Here is a 12,159-nt window from a genome sequence, read left to right on the forward strand (position 1 = left end):
TATTTTTCTTTTAACAAAAACCACATTCATATGTCTTCTTATAACTTTTTATTTTAAAAAACACATCCAACTTTTAAAATGCACTTACATGTAGAATTATTTCTCTCATATCAAGTAGGTTTAATTACATATATGAAATACAGTGTTAATTCTTGGTAACCCTTATTTTCATTGAAAAATCTAGGAAGTAAGCAGTTTTAATTATGTGTATCAGATGCAGAACCCAGGACAAAGGACAATGCTCAGGGGATCTAATTATCCCAGCATGGCAGGAAGCACAGTCAGACCAGAGGACAGGCTAGGTGTCATCCCTAGGCCTCACCATGACCCATGGTTGAACTCCAAAATACAAGTTCACAGATTTAAAAATATATATATGTGTAATTTGTTATATATATAATAAAAGCAACAGTTTTATTACCTTAAAATATCTAGTAGAGACAGTATAAACCTGTCTAACCAGTAGATTCAAGCAAAAATGTCTATATTAGATTCTTTTTTTTTTTTTTTTTGAGACCACGTCTTGCTCTGTTGCCCAGGCTAGAGTACAGTGGCGCAATCTCGGCTCACTGCAAGCTGGGCCTCCCGGGTTCACGCCATTCTCAGCCTGCCAAGTAGCTGGAACTGCAGGCGCCCACTACCACACCCGGCTAATTTTTTGTATTTTCTTTTTTAGTAGAGATGGGATTTCACTGTGTTAGCCAGGATGGTCTTGATCTCCTGCCCTCATGATTCACCCGCCTTGGCCTCCGAAAGTGCTAGGATTACAGGTGTGCGCCACCGCGCCTGGCCTAGATTCTTAAGATGCTTTTATTTTACCAACAACTTAAAAACTATCTTTATTTACCAAAGATTAGTAAAGTCACATGAACTTGAAAAAGTAACTAATATTTTTACTTAGTTTGTGATAACTTGTTTATTTATAAGTCAATTTAATATCACATAGACAGTATATAGACAGACATATACCCCTGTACACACAGATAGAGACAAACATAAATAAAGATATTATAGTTTTGCTTTTAAAATTTTAGCCAAGAGACAGGTAAAACTCACCACTTTAAAAGGACGGTGGGATTAAATTGTGCCTCTGTAAATGAACAAGTTGTGGCTGAAGACCTTAGCAAGTTTAAAGGGGCAGTACATTTACATCTCAAGGCAAAGAGAGAGAATTTGAACTTTTTCAAGAAAGTGTTTAGTTGTGTTAGTTTGAGGAAGATTAAAAATGAATGCCAAAGTAACACAAAGTCATAGGAATTTACCAGAGGATTGCATAAAGAGATCAATTTCATTTAGATAGGTAGCTTTTAATTTAATATTTTCCAACTAAACCACTGAACTCAGGGCTGAGCCCATTAAGAAACAGGGCAAACAAAACATTTGCAGTTTTTAGGACCTAGTAATTTAAATATGTGAAAAGCAGGCATAATTGGAAGGCAGAACATCTAAACTTTAAAAATCAAGAATTTCACTTTTACACTGAATCCCAGAACTCCTCAAAGAGGGAAGTGCCACGTGACCCAGCCGTACAAAGCTTTCACAGTGTACTTGGCTACAAGGACGTTTCTGTAAGTGTTTAAACTGCATCCTTTCTTATCTAAATGTGCAAAGATAAGAGTAACCCCAGTAGTAGAAACTACTGTAAACAACTGCAGCCCTTACCAGTAACCTGCCAGCCACCACACACACAAGGGTCAAGGTTTATTTTTTTCACAGTACAAAGTAATTTTCTGGTACTTTCCATAGTCAAAGAGATCAGCTAATGCAGTGCAAAAGAGCAGAGTTTTAGACCTGACAGGAGACTCTCTATGACTTCTAAAACTCTATAAAGAAAGTAGAAGAGCCCTCCAAAGGGGCTGGGTGGTGCTTTTTTCTGAGTTCCTTGAGGAGTATAAGTCATTAGAATTCTCTGGATCTTTTCATTTGTACCAAAGGTGGCAAAGAGAAAGGAGGAGTAAGGAAGAGGAAGAACAATTTTTAAGAAAGGAAGCAAACAGAGGGACCAAGCACATAATTAAGGAAAAAAAAAAAGGTTTTAGTCCACTGAAAATAAAATTTCCAAAAACAGAATTCAAAGAGAAAGAACAGAAAGGGCTTGTATGTATATATGTATGTGTATATATGTATATATTTATGTATGTATATTTACGTGTGCATATACATTATGTGTATGTGTATATATATATGTTGAATGTTAGGTTTTCACTCAATTAACTTTTAATCACAGAGCTCTTAAAAATTCCTTTTAAGTCTCTTATTGTCAGGTTTTATACAGGAAAAACTACTGATATTTCTGGCTTAGGAACTTTTTTTTTTTTAAACCAAAGGTACCTTTTAAAGTCAAGCCTTAACTATCCAGAATCATCCTAAAGACAGCTCAAAGATAGGAAACTTTCTCTAGAATCCTTTTTAGGGTCTCAGCTTCTCAGATGCCTGTCTACACAAAAAAGGCCAAAAAACGTTGTGTGCCTTCCACAGATAGAAAAGGACATAAAATCAAAAGCTGTCCATGGATGGGAAAAGGATCAATAACAAATCGGTACCCTGAAAAGTTAAAAGCCACACAGATATCAAAAATCAAGAGAGAATGGTTTCCTGAACAGGAATTGAACCCAGGCCATGGCAGTTAGAGCACAAAATTTTAACTATTATGTCACAAAGTGGAGTGGCCTTTATTGTTACTCCCATGGGGAAACTAAAGGAGGTGGTTTGAGAATACAAAGGATTTTAACTTTGTTTTAGGTCAGATTTTTGCTCTTTAATTTAGTCAAGAGAATTTCAAAGGCTAGCCATTCTACTGTTATGTGCCTTTCTTCTAATTAAATCTTCCTGTCAATTGTTTAGAATAAGCGATCTCTAAAATTCTTCTTCTTCTTCTTTTTTTTTTTTTTAATTCAGGAAGCTTTCTAATTTAAAGGATCCATCTTTTCTCCACTGATTAATTAGAATTTCCAACAGTGCACTTATTCCAATAATGACTCAATCCAATAGCCTCTTCAGTGAAGAAGCAATTTCAAAATTTTCCCCAAATAGGCTAAAATAGACAGACTCTCCTAAGAGCTTGACACACTTGGAACAAAAAGTCTCGGTTTCTGGGCCATTCTTAGACTGGCCACCTGACATGACCTGAAAATGACACTCCTTGGATGGCAAGACCAAGAGAGAGTGCTCCCACAAGGTTACAAGTCAGACTCTCAAAAATGTAAAATATGATGAGAGGGACCCTCATTTGGTACCCCTCTTTATGGCATAACAACACAAAAAAACAAATACAATGAGTATTTCTGGGAGGAAAAGGATCAAACAATACAAATATTAACGTTGCAAGTACCAAAAAGTACATCAGAATCACTACACCAAGACTAGTTACACAATTGTTTTTCTCTTATTAATCAAAATTTTGCAGAGGAAAGGTGATTTTCGCCATCCTCTCAGCTGGATTACATAGAGAGAGTGGGAGCCTGTCTGGTAAGAAATTCCTACTCTTATGCTAACTCGTTGGGTCCTGGGTTGTCTTCACTGAGGCTTCCAGAAGAGCAGAGCTTTGGTCATCGTGTTCACAGTGCCCAATAGTTGGGGCAAAGGGACTATTTCCCCTTCACCCTCTGAAGGTTCACTGAAAACTCAACTCACAAAAAGGCGGAGACTCCAATTAATCTCCTTCTTTATAACATGTACCGTAACTTGATAGCCTTTTTGTGAGTTGATTTTTCAGTGAACCTTCAGAGGGCAAAGGGGAAATATTCCCTAGGCCCCCAAAAACATTATCAGTGTTTTTAAAAAACTGGTAAAATAAAACTATGTGGAAAGCTCCAACAAGCTAGTAAGAATAGATTTTGAGATATAACTGCTTGAGTACGATTTTAGAAATTGAGGGAGAGAACTGGTTATTTATATTTCCTAGCTTTACAAAAAAAAAATTTGCTGTGAACTTTATAATGAATTGCTTCCCTATGCTTCCTTGTCTTCTGTCATTGACTTAAGAGTTTAAGTTATTTGTGGACAGATTTATCTTTTGAATTTTTCAGACTTCACATGGTGTGTTACAATTTCTTTCAATTTCTTTGTTAATTAATGCCACATTTTCCCTAAAATGTAGTTCATCTTTTCTTTTTTAAAGGAAAAATTACAGCTCTATTAGAGTATAATATAATAAATTCCTTTTACAATAAAAACCATGCTCTTCTTGGTGAATTGCAAATTTGATTTTTTTATGTTAATGTCTCCCCTACCAAACAGGCAAGATTTCAGCATAGCTATTCCATTATTGACTTACCATACTCTGTCACCTCATAGAAACCTGTCTTCACCTCATAGAAACCTGTGAAATTGCTGGCAATTTTGACAATGTAGACAAGAATTAATTGACCTTAAATTTGTAAGCAGAACTTAATTATAACAAAACTAAATTTGCATTCCCCAGTTATTCATGTTTGTATTAAATTGTGCCTTAAATATTATGGGGAGTGCTGAGGTTATTAGTAATGATCTTTTGATTAATCAGATAACAATTGCTTTTGTGCAAGGACAGAGTTCTGATTCTTCTTTTTTATAACTTGTACTGTGGCTTAATAACTGTTAATAGCTGTTTTTGATTAGCTGCAAACATACTTCCCACATAAGATAGTAAGTATATTTTTAGATGTGATGATGGTGGTGATGATATGATTTTTTTTTCTTGGCACTTTAGAATATTTTTTATTGAAGGAAATTAATGAAATCACACTTTTGTACATGCTTAACAAATTATTACCTAAGCTAGGGCGGTAACAATTTTCTAAAGTCTTACAATATTACAATAACATAATAAACTAGCATTTTTTGAATGCTTGATGTGTGCCAGGTACTTTCCCTAGGACTTTACATGTATGATCACATTTAATTCACACAATAACCCTCTTAGGTAAATACTATTATTCTTATCTGCATTTTTAAAATGAGGAAACACAGGTAGAGACAGATCAATTTCCCTAATGTCACACAGTAAGTGGCAGTATTAGAATTCAAAATCCAGTTTGACACCAGAAAGCAAATATACATAATATGATAGAAAGTTAAAGATTTGCTAACTGCCAGGTGCGGTGGCTCACACCTATAATCCTAGCATTTTGGGAGGCCAAGGCAGGCAGATTGCTTGAGGCCAGGAGTTCAAGACTGGCCTGAGTAACATAGGGAAACCCCGTCTCTCTCTCTCTCTCTCTCTCTCTCTCTCTCTCTCTCTCTATTTGCTAAGAGCTTGGTGGCAAATTAACTTACTTCAAATAAAAATCTGTGATAATATCATTAAGAAATTTTCCTTCATTTAGGCAGTGTAGGTCCTCTTTAGTAACAGATGTCTCCCTTAGCTGGAGGTAGTAAGTATACTATCAAATATTTTTATAGGATTAATGGAAACGGCCTGGCTCTCTCATTGATTTCTCATTATCAAAACATTGGATTCTCATTTGTTTCAAAGTGGTATTTTAGATTCAAAGTACACATTTCAAATTTTTGTTTTGCATACGCCTTCTTTTGATGCTTCCTTCACAGGCAACACATCTGCTATTGGCTTATTGAAAGAAAATTTTCCCAGAAAAATTAGACATATTCTTCATTATACTAATGTTAGTAATACTTTCAAATACTATATTTGCTAGAGGATTAAAGCTAGTTTGAAAAGTTAAAATAATATTTTGTTCTTCCTGAATTGTTAACCTATTTATTCCTTTGCAATTATTCTAAACTCTATCCCTATTCATTTGCAGACTTAGTCCCAGCCTTTGAAAACTGCTGGTACCATCTGCAGAAACACTACTGGTAATTTTCAGACATTATATCATTCACATTTAGTTTGGCCAGAGACATTTAAAGTAATATCTGCAGGATCATTTTTTGGTTCTTCTAGCTGAATCCTGATAAAGTCTAAATAAAAAAAAATATAGACTCTATAATAGAAGAATGTTCCTACTAGTGTACTTCTGCAGTTTAAAATGACATCTTCAAAGGAACTTCTGGATCAACTAAAATTTCTGGAGAAATAACTTTATGACCTTTTAGAGGTGTGTTGGCAATAGAATTGGCAGACTGGTCATTTGATTCTTGCTTTCCTGTGAAATGTAACCGTCTTTAACTCTGAACCTGTGGGAATGCTTTATGCTCTGCTTTTCAGGTTATTTTTATTTAGTACTGCTTCTCTTTTCCAGAGAATGGTGCTAGGGAAGAACATGCTAAATTGTCTGGGTTAGGAGATATCCTTTTGCTGTTAGTCCTGTTACTATTGTTGTCCTCATCGTGGTCATTGTTATCATCAGCATCATCACCACTGAACACACTGGTTGCATTATTTCAGTCCAACAGACTTTTGAAGCAGAAGACAAAGGAGACACAGGAGAGGCAGACTAATATGTACTATAGCGACATTTCTGTTCCACTTTCCCCTTAATTTCAGGCTCCAGATTGTGATACAGACTTTTGTTTTTGTTATTATGCATTGAACACCTTGAGGCCAATTTAATCTTAAAGGGTTAATTTCAATTGTTTAGACATGAGATGGGTATTCTTTTCTTTGGTCTGCTGTTTTTACTCTTCTTATCTGTGCTTAGCATGATAAAAACACCTACTATGAAGGTTCCAGAAAGTAATTATACATTTTATGTATTTTCACTTCGTTTCTAATTGTTGCTCAACATGTTAAGCCCAATTTTGTGGCTTTCCAAAGTTTAAAATATCCAGCTTTGCTTCGTTTTACACTTCAAGACAAAATCACCAGAATCACTAGCAATTTTGGTTCTACAATTTAATGTTCAGATAAGTCATTTCCCCAGTGCCTTCCTCGCACTGCAGGCAGCCATCTTCCATACTCCCCCGCAGCCTTGAGTTCTTAATCTGTGGCCCAAAGGCCAGTGGCTCTCCAGGATGCGGGGCCACTCCGCAGGAGGGAGGCTGCCACAGCGTTGTGGGCCTCAGGCAGGTGTTCCCACATCCAGACGTCCTACACCAAGGCAGGACCGAAGCCTCCAGGCCTGTCCGTGGTTCGGGGGAGCAGAGAATGGTGGCCTGGGGAGCTCTTCAGGGCCTTGTAGGGCATGAACAACAGTGACAGCGACTGCTTCTCACTGGCCCGGTTCCACTGTGCCCCTGACACTGCATCCACTCCTTACTGTGGGGAAGCTTCCCCTAGCCACGAGAGTCTTCACTATGAATTGTGAATCTTTTATGAGAACAGAGAATGTAAGGTTAGCCTATTCTATCATAGAGAATATAATATTTATGAAAAGCATATTTTAAAATACAAATAAAGCTACTTTAAAGTAGCAGTGTGGTTTTATTAAATATAAATTAGGTATTATTGCCTATGTCACTTAATTTTTAGATACAAATGTAATATATCTATCATATATTATCCTTTTTTGTGTACCCTTAATTAACTGCAGTTTTCAAAATTAGATACCCTTGTCTAACACAAGAACTTTTATATTTGGAAGACATTTTTGCAATTATAATGTTAAGGCCATTAAGATTTCAACAATACCATATGTAAAACTAAAATAGGTATTCATTCAATCAAAACCAGAAAAGAAATATCCCCCCAACTCTAATAGTTAATATGTATGAGCAATGGAATTGTAGTTTGTTTATTCGCTTTTTGAAATTTGATTTGCTGTCATCTTATTATTTTGTGAATAGGAATAACAACAATAATATTAATAAATCATGTAATTTTGGACAATGTAGGAGAGATAAAATAGGTAGAGTCAATAGCACAGTTTAAAATATTCCCAAATTCATCTACCTCAAAACAAAAACTTGATGTACAGTTTGAAAATGTTTTAATCAATGCAAAAATGCAGGAATCAGAAATGAATGGTATAATTACCGAAAAGGTAAATCCTTATTTTAAATGTTTCAGAAGTTCTAGCCAATGTGACAAAGCTGGAAATGCATGTTTGAAAATGATAAAATCTGTTTTAAAGTATTTTTTTAATTTCACCTGGATAATAAGTATATGAAGATTAAATGAAATATCATTGGAATTCAGAATAAATTACTAATCCCCAAAAAACAAAATCCAACAGCTTTCATATATATTCTTGCAGTAACCAACTAGAAAACAAAATAGAAGATCCTACTAACAGAATGGAATAAAAAGTTAGCAATAAATCTCTAGGGCAAATAAAAAACTATAAAACCATATATATATATAGAGAGAAGATAAGCAAATGAACAGATATAAGCATGTCCTTTAATGAAAATGGAGATATTGCAAATATTTCAAAGCTCCCTAAATTAATGTATAAATTTAGAACTTAACAAAATAATGTTGAAGCTTATCAGAAAGATTATATGACCCAGAAAAAAATGGCCAAGAACAATTTGAATACAAAAATCATGAGAAAAAAATGTTAAATACCAGATATTAAAATATAAGATTAAGAGTAAATTAATTAAATAACCTAGTAGATTCTCAATTTCCTATCACTGGGGGTATTCAACTGAAAGATGTAATAGAAAGGGTATAATGAAATCTTTTTACTGGGCCATAAGCTGTCCCACATAATTTCTAAGGTTCCTGAAACTCTAAACTTCTGCCTGTATGTGTTAACAAAGGTGGTATGTCAGATATTCTCTGAAAAACATATTGTTTTACAGTGAGACCTTCACATTTTGCCTCAAATCATAATAGGTAGACACCTGCTAAGCCTGCCAGCCTGTAACTAGAGCACCCCAACGTAGCACATGTTGCAACCTACACATCCCCAGAGGGTGTGTAGCCTTTCAGTTTATCCCCCAGATATATTTGGGGATACAAGCCAGTACCCAAAGCCTCGGGTCCAGATGCCCTCTAGTATCCTGCATCTAGGGGCTACAAAACCTCACTTCCCCTAACTTGCCAAGTAAACCACACTTCACTCCAGGTCTGGAAACTGCTTTCTCCCAAGATAGTCAGGGTTTCTCCATTTATATGTTTGCAAGGTATCCTCCAGCCATCACCTTAAAAGAGACAGTGCTCCATAATCCTAACAGAATTTCAGGTTCCCAACTTTACTGTGACACATAGGAAGCTTTCCTCACTGAAGAAAATAAAACTAATGTAAAGTTGATATCTGGAGGATTTTCACTCTTATTTTCCACCAAATCTCACCCATTTCAGGGGACCTTTTTATAATTCTCCCAAATCAGATCTACTGAATCAAACTTTCGAGAAGGAGTTCAGGAATAGCTATTTCTTTTAACAAGCTCTCCATGAAACACTTAGATATTAAAGTTTGAGAATCACTGCCCGAGGCTTTAATCACTTTACCATTGTCTCTTTTCCCATTTCATCAACATAAAACAATATTACATTATTGCAATTATGCTTTCTATTTCTGTGGCTTCAGCAAGAATTTTTTATGCAATTTGAAAGAAGAGGAAGAATAGACAAGCAGCAGAAATCATGGCTTGGTAGTGGGACAGCTATCAGAAACAGCAACAGCAAATTATAGACTTTTTTTGCAAAACAGGAAAGTTAGCAACAAGGAGAAGGAAAGGTGTAGATTCATAAATTGCAGAGTAGAGGCAAACTACTATCTTGTCGATCAGTCCCTTCACCCGTGCAAGCACTTACATAGAAAAAACCTTTGCATATCTTGCTCCTACTTCCATGCATGGTCTCTTTATTAATTCATTAATTTAGAAGGTTATGCCAGGCACTGTGTCAGGTTCTGCATATTCAACAATGAACAAAAACAGACATGATCACTATCATTATGGAACTCACTATCTGGTAAGGGAGATAAGCACTAAAGAAGCAAACACTGAAAATCTTAAAAGTGCAATAAGTTCTAAAAGGTATGCATGAGTGATGAGAGAGAATAATGGGAAGGTGAAAGGGAAGGTCTCAATGGAAAAGCAACACTTAAACAGACTTGCTAGATTAGCGCGAACTAGGTGAAGAGTAAGGAGAGAGGAGCTCAGGGTGCCGGGGAAAATAGCTGTAGGCACAACAGAAAGCAAGTGCAAAGGCCATGAGGTGGAAACAAGATTAGTGCCTTACTGTCTGAGAGATACAGTAGTTGCAAAAAATGAACAAAGAGAAAGATGAAAAGATATTATGTGGAATATTCAGAAGTCAAATAACACAGAGCCTTAAAAACATTGTCAAGATTTTGAGATTTATTTCAAGTGTCATGGAAAGTCAATAAAAGGTTTTAAGCCAGGGCAGTTAATCTCTTTTTAAAAAAATCACTCTGGGTACTAATGTGGAAAATGAATGAAGGTAGTCAAGAAAGGAAATAAAGTGAGTATTCTAGGCAAAGGATGATGTAGTTTATATAAAAGTGTTTGCTTGCGTGAGAAGCTTAGTAGAAACAGGGCACCAATTACTAAATGAAAACAATAGAGGTAGAGCAGGTTTGTAGGATGAAACTCAGAAATTTAAACCTGGACACATTATATTTGAGATTCTTTTAACAAACATGGAAAATATAGGCAGCATAAGATAGGTATCAAGAGCAAAGAACTGTGGACTGATCTGGAGATATGAATTTGAGTTATTTGCCTAAAAGTGCTACTAAAAGCCGTGGGATTATATGAGATTATCAAAAGGTGGTGTGCACCTAAAAAAAAAGGAAAGCTAAGATCAGAAGTTTATGGGGAAAAAAAGCCACTTCTATGTAACTAATCCCAAGAAACTTAACATAAGTGAGCCATGCTAAGCAGTCAATTAACAGATGAGATGATTGAGATTTGCCATTGTACAGTTTGACAAACTGTAAACTGTCTAGTGTTGTGTTCCATCATGTCAACAGATACATTTATATCTCACGTGCATCATAGTCCAAAACATGCAGTTCAAGTAGGAGTTACCAGTTACTGACTGATTATTATATCTGTATTACTCTCTGTACTTTGTATGTATTAGAAGATACTGGGCTTTGGAGAACAATGGCTAAGCATAGGGTCCAAAGCTTTTTCGAAAGATCTACAACTTTGGTACCAGGCAACAGTGTCAGTAACACTCTAACAGAAAGAAACAAGGTCAGCAGGTGTGTCACACTCAGTATCTCTCCATTCAGCATGTAGAAGATTGATCGCTTCCATCTCCCACTTTGAACTAAATAAGATCCCAGGGCTCTTTGCCAATTCCGGGATGTGGAAGCCTCGAGAAGATGCTAGATTTTGTTTACTAGGGCAGAAGGGTGCTCAAGTGAAATATGATCGTAAGCGTACCCAAAGCTGACAGAATGGGTCATATGGGTTAAATATATAATTAGTATATAAAGTATCTTACTCAGTAGGGTATAATCTAAAAATACTTTTTTGTTCTTACTGCTATATTTCCAGTCTGTTCTATTATATCTCACATCTCTTTGGTGGGTTGCAATGGGGGCATGCTCCTGTTTCACAAACAGTAGAACAAGGGTGTTTCCTAATAACCAGAACTGACTTTTAAGGAGCATGGACAAAAACATCTTAATAGGATCCTCTCCTTCAAGGACTGTGGGGGTGAGGCCATAGCATCAGGGAGAAGCTGTATGGGAAATTGGGGTCATACCTACTAGTCTAAAAAATCTCTTCAAATAAATCCTCTTTCTTGTCAGAGTAACTCATGGATGCTGTCTTGTGTGTGGCCTTTTATGTCTCAAGTAGCTTTGGCTAGTTAGCAAGTCATTCCATTTAGAATGTTTGGGATCTTGTAATCTATTTTGTTCAGCATTGAGTTTCCATCCAGAACTCCTAGACAACAAGATGGTAACCCATTAAATAAACCCTTGGTCATAGAAGATACTATCTCCATGAGAAAACTGAGGTTCAGGGAGAGTCAGTGACTTGCTCCAGGCACAAGTCTAACAAATGACAGTGAAAGATTTTCACCATGTTCTGTTGAACCTCTAAAGTGTTTCAGTTGCACTGCAGTAATCTGTGTTTAAGAAATCAAGCCAGATAGAATGTCATTTAGAAACTACTCACCTAACTAATTAGTTAATTTGCATGTAACAGATTAAAGCAGTGATTTTTTTTTTTTTTTCAACTAGGGATATAGATCGGAATCACTTTTTGAAACTATAGATCTCAAAATTCCAGTCTTGGAATTCTGATTCAAAAGTCTGAGACAAGGTTTGTTAATCCTTATATTAGTTTTTAATGTGGGAAACTCCTGGGTTAAACTTTCAGTTTTTCTTTAGCATGTTATTTGAG

At 35.8% G+C, this 12,159-nt stretch overlaps 1 long non-coding RNA gene across 3 annotated transcripts in view; it reads left to right on the forward strand.

Annotated features, from left to right (window-relative positions):
* The window catches only part of LOC103883745, a 332,145-nt gene that overhangs the window by 28,021 nt on the left and 291,965 nt on the right, over positions 1-12,159 (forward strand). Inside the window, exon 3 of one of the 3 annotated variants that reach the window (XR_001901858.3) lies at positions 5,745-7,291. The exons of the other annotated variants lie outside the window; for them this stretch is intronic. This is a non-coding gene — a long non-coding RNA (uncharacterized LOC103883745). Of the gene's footprint in view, positions 1-5,744; positions 7,292-12,159 lie in introns of those variants that run through there. 3 annotated transcript variants of the gene reach the window in all.

The sequence above is a fragment of the Papio anubis genome, chromosome 6, assembly GCF_008728515.1.
Source record: "Papio anubis isolate 15944 chromosome 6, Panubis1.0, whole genome shotgun sequence".
Classification (NCBI taxonomy): Eukaryota; Metazoa; Chordata; class Mammalia; order Primates; family Cercopithecidae; genus Papio; species Papio anubis.